Below are 5,190 nucleotides of genomic sequence, written 5' to 3' on the forward strand. Positions count from 1 at the left end.
TTTTTGCTTCTTTTTCGTTTAAAATTTATGTACTGTTTCCTGTCGCGATTGAGTTGCTTGCTAATTGTTAACCTTTAATGATATTTTCCGTTTCAAAAATAAAAGTCAATTTGATGGTTTAAAATTTTCCGACGGAATAACCACAAATGAGATTTTGTCAATAATCCACCACTAATCCCGCCATGAGTGTAATTAGCTCTTTAAAACTTGTGAAAATTTTTATTGTCCATCGCTGAATGTGCTTAAGGTGTAGTGTTGACAATATTAGGATTACATAGCATTAAAATGTAGTAGGGTATGTAACTAAAAACTGTTAATATTTTACCAAAATATATATATAAATTATATTTCATATATGTTTTAGTTACTAGTGACAGATTGATCAATGTATGTATTTGGGCATGTAATTGGTATATATTGACTGGAATTTATTTCTTATTAATATAGAGAAAAGCATATAATATAACTAAAATGATGATATATTTGATGGTGAAACTTATAATAACCAAAGATTTGGCATAGATTTCCTAGTAAGAATTGGTGTACGAGGTGACCTGATATGTGTTTCAAAAAATCCTCGTTTAGATCAAAGTATTTTAGTCAATGTGGCATAGAGTTTACTTAAGTCCTTTTAAATGTGAGTCATGGAGGTGACCACATGTGATTCAAAAGTCCTTCTAATTTTAAATGTCATTCAAAAAGCCGGCCTTTAATTAAAAATGATCAGATATCCCTAAACATAAGCATTTGAAATTCAACTTTCACAAAACTAATGCATTTCTATTATAACATATATTTTTTTGGAATCGATAATTAACACATAACTATGATCACATAAATGCAACAAAAATATTTAGTGATTCACCAAGAAGTTTTCTAAACCATCCAACATATTCAACAAGACATAAATGGATGTTTATCCCATCCATGTCTTATTCTCCATTGCCATATTCTTTTTATTGTCAAGTTCTGCTGCGGTCGATACACTATCTGCAAACCAACGAATCCAAGATGGCAACACCATTATTTCAGATGGTGGGATGTATGAACTAGGATTTTTTAGCCCCGGAATGTCCAAGAATCGTTACCTGGGGATATGGTACAAGAAGATTTCAACTGGTACAGTTGTGTGGATTGCTAATAGGGAGACACCAATCGGTGATACATCTGGGGTGTTTGAAGTCAGTAGAGAAGGAAACCTGTTGATTCACAGTGGTGATAATACCTTGATCTGGTCATCCAACTCGACTGTATCTGTCGGGAATAATAATCCCGTGGCACAGCTTCTGGACACCGGAAATCTTGTCCTGTGGAATGAAAGTTGCAGCAAAGAAAATCCGATCTGGGAAAGTTTTGACTATCCTGGTAACACATTACTACCAGGAATGAAATTCGGGAAAGATTTGGTAACAGGAAGAGAGAGATATTTAACATCTTGGAAAAGCCTTGATGATCCTTCTACAGGTCTTTATAAACACTATTTAGACACAAATGGGTATCCACAGCTATTTGAAGAAAAAGGTCGGGTTAAACATGCAAGGCATGGACCATGGAATGGTCTTGGGTTTAGCGGTTTTCCTACGGAAAACACAAATCCAATTTAGTCCGTAGAGTTTGTTGTCAACGACATGGAAGTTTATTATAGATATAAACTTAAGAGTTCAGTTGTTCAAAGAATAATAGTGATGTGGGATGGCATCATACTGCAGTTAAATTGGATTGAGCGAACCCAAGAATGGGTCATGTATAGAAACATAGTAATTGATAATTGTAGTCGTTATGGACCCTGTGGTCCTTATGGGAGCTGCCAACCCAAAGGAAATCCTCCTTGCAGTTGTATGAATGGTTTTGAACCAAGAGTTCCAAAAGAATGGAATGTAGGAGATTGGTCGAGTGGGTGTCAACGTAAAAAGCCTTTGGATTGTGGGACTTTGCATGATGGCTTCCAGAAAATTTCAGGAGTGAAATTCCCAGACACACGAAGATCATGCTACAATATGAGCATGTCCCTTGTAGAATGTGAGATGGCCTGCATAAGGAATTGCTCGTGTACAGCTTATGCAGATTTAGATATCAGAAACGGGGGAAGTGGATGTTTGCTATGGTTTGATGAGCTGATGGACACCAGAGAGTATGATGGCCATCAACAACTTCACATAAGAATGGCAACCTCTGATCAGTTAGTTTATCGGTTACCAGGTACACATTTTTATCTATCTATATAATAACATCTCCAATGTAACTTTTTGTTATTGTGTAGCTTTTTTATCATTTGTATCTCATTGGTTTGTATGCATTTAGTTTTTGATACTTTAACCATTATATTTGAATTGCAACATCATTTACTATTGTATCATTAGCAGAGAGCAAATCCAGCTTCAACCTGAAGAACAGATTACTCACTTTGGTGCTGTCAGTTTTGTCAGCTGCAGTGCTTCTATCTGCGGTGGCATATGCCTGTAGAAAGACGAAAAAAAGGCTTCATAGGAATGGACGAGGTAACAGCACAAGTCTGTTTTTTATGTTTCCTAAAATGAAATATTAACAAGAAGCGTTAACTATACAACTTTCCGAGTATGACTTTTTAGAGGTTAATGTATATTCAAGAGAAATTGAAAATGAATATATCATTTGGTAGGAAACTACTGGGCGCATATCCTTGATAAGGATCACACCAGTGTTCAGATGGAAGACCTTGATGAGCTACCTTTTCTTGGCCTGCAAAAAATATCTAAGGCTACAGATAACTTCAGCATTGATAATAAGATTGGAGAAGGTGGCTATGGTCCAGTTTATAGGGTAACAATTAAATGCAATATTTGTCAGCATATCATGAAAAAGATATAACTTTACATGAAAATATTTAGGATCATAAGCTTTGATATTTATCTTTTAGGGTGTGTTGGAAGACGGATAAGTAATAGCTGTAAAGCGGCTCTCAGAAACATCCAACCAAGGGCTTGATGAGTTCAGGAATGAAGTCATTTGTATTGCCAAACTTCAGCACCGAAATCTTGTGAAGCTCCTTGGATACTGCATTCAAGGAAATGAGAAGATTCTGGTGTATGAATACATGGAAAACAAAAGCTTGGACTCGTTTATATTTGGTTTGACTCTCTCTAGCTAGCTAGTGCTTTACCTTCTAACTTCTTTTTAAAAACCGGTGTTAAATTATGTTGGCAAATTTTCATATATCGGACAGATGACACCACAACTTCCATGCTTGACTGGCCTCAGTGCTTGAACATTATCCATGGTCTGGCTAGAGGTATTCTTTATTTACATCAAGATTCCCGCCTCCAAATCATCCATAGGGATCTCAAGCCAGGTAATATCTTGTTAGATCGTGAAATGAATCCAAAAATATCTGATTTTGGTCTTGCTCGAAAGTTTGATGGAAATGATGCCATGGACGTGACAAAGAAGGTGGTTGGAACATAGTAAGAATCTATAAAACATTGTGAAGTTTATTAATGTTAACATGCCTTTCACAAGAAAGGAGGAAAATACAAACAAACAAGAAACTTTATTTCTAATATGTGTTTACTAATTGACCTTGGTTGCAGTGGTTACATTCCTCCCGAGTATGCAGTACATGGGCGTTTCTCGATAAAGTCAGATGTATTTAGCTTTGGTGTAATTGTTTTGGAGATTGTGAGTGGGAAGAAAAACCAAGGGTTCTCTCATGAAGCTCATAGTGAAAACCTTCTTGGACATGTAAGTTAAGTTGGTAGACTAATGCCTACTATCTGGACTAGAAACTAGTGTTTTCTTTAACATCAACTTCAGAATACTCATATGAAGTTTGGTGTCATTCAGGCATATAGACTCTATAAAGAAGACAAGTCCATCAAACTTATGAGTGCATCTTTACAAAAATCATGTGTTGTCTCTGAAGTACTACGATCAATACATGTTGCATTATTGTGTGTGCAACATCATGCAGCAGACAGGCCAACTATGTTATCAGTTGTATTGATGCTGATTAGTGATGGTGAATTGCCTCCACCTAAACAACCAGCTTTTTTCTTGGAAGAAAGTTACCGTGAAGATGAATCAGTTTCATCGCTCCAAGATTACATGATAACACTACTGTATGCTAGATAGAAAGCATATGCCTATATGCCAAATGTACATATACATGTTGTCCAAGTTTTTTCTGTAAATCAGTTCACTTGACGGCTTTATGTTTTCAATCACTTTGTAGTAATATTTTGACCAGTGTATCATGAATTTCTTTTTCAGCATGCAACATAACCAAATAAAACTTTGAACTTTCTGATAGACGTCAAGATAAATTTTACATATTTGGGACGCTACACCGCTAATTTATGTGATCTTATGGATTGCAAAACAATCGCACCAGCACATCTTCATATCAAGCGGACATCAACATATAGATGACTATTTGTCAAATGTCCACACTTTTAGTTGAGAAGATGTCCCTTGGTATACGTCAGTCTCACAAGTTGTGAAATAACTCTTCAGTTCACTTTCCTTGTTAACTAAAAAACTCAGACATTTTACCATTTCAATTATTTATAACGTATAATTAACTGTGGTTAGTGGTCAGTGTGAGCGACCACATATGTTAGGGCCTGAAATTCCGAGGATTTACCTATTAATCTTCATATATATGCAAGTTGTGTTTTATTTAGTCCATAAAAGTAGTGTAGCTAGAATGGCTTGGGCGCTTCCCTTCGATTTAATCCACGGAGGTTTGATTCTTGTTTCATCCTCGCTTTTTTTAATTTTTTCTCCTCTACTAAAAAAATGCATTTTGGGACCAATTTTTATTTGCACAGTGCCTTCAAAATCAATGCACCGGTTCTCTTTCATATACTAAAGATAAAAAGAATATATAGTTTAAATGTACATAGAGTGGGAATACTAACTAAACCTTCAATATACTTGGGTCTTTTCTTTTGCTAGAAACTAAAGTAGAATGGAAGTAAATCCAAGCGCTTTATGTCATTGCACACACAAGGTTTTCTTGAGAATGAATAGTATAAATATGAGATAGGCAATGGTTCGTCCATGGAGGGTTTTTTAAAATATATATTTGCTACTACAACTTAGACACACATGTTGCAAATCAATCCATTGGAGATGGTCGCACCCAACGTCCATCGCCACTTCATCATAACGAGGAATAACATTGATTTGATGTCTGCCACTCCACATCCCTCT

The 5,190-nt window shown here is 35.8% G+C and overlaps 1 pseudogene; it reads left to right on the forward strand.

Moving 5' to 3' along the window:
* Positions 1-908: 908 nt before the first annotated feature.
* LOC145106683 (G-type lectin S-receptor-like serine/threonine-protein kinase At4g27290) lies at positions 909-4,107 on the forward strand (annotated as a pseudogene).
* The last annotated feature ends 1,083 nt before the right edge of the window (positions 4,108-5,190 follow it).

This window comes from Lactuca virosa, chromosome 1 (genome assembly GCF_052849685.1).
Source record: "Lactuca virosa cultivar CGN04683 chromosome 1, Lactuca_virosa_CGN04683_v6, whole genome shotgun sequence".
Classification (NCBI taxonomy): Eukaryota; Viridiplantae; Streptophyta; class Magnoliopsida; order Asterales; family Asteraceae; genus Lactuca; species Lactuca virosa.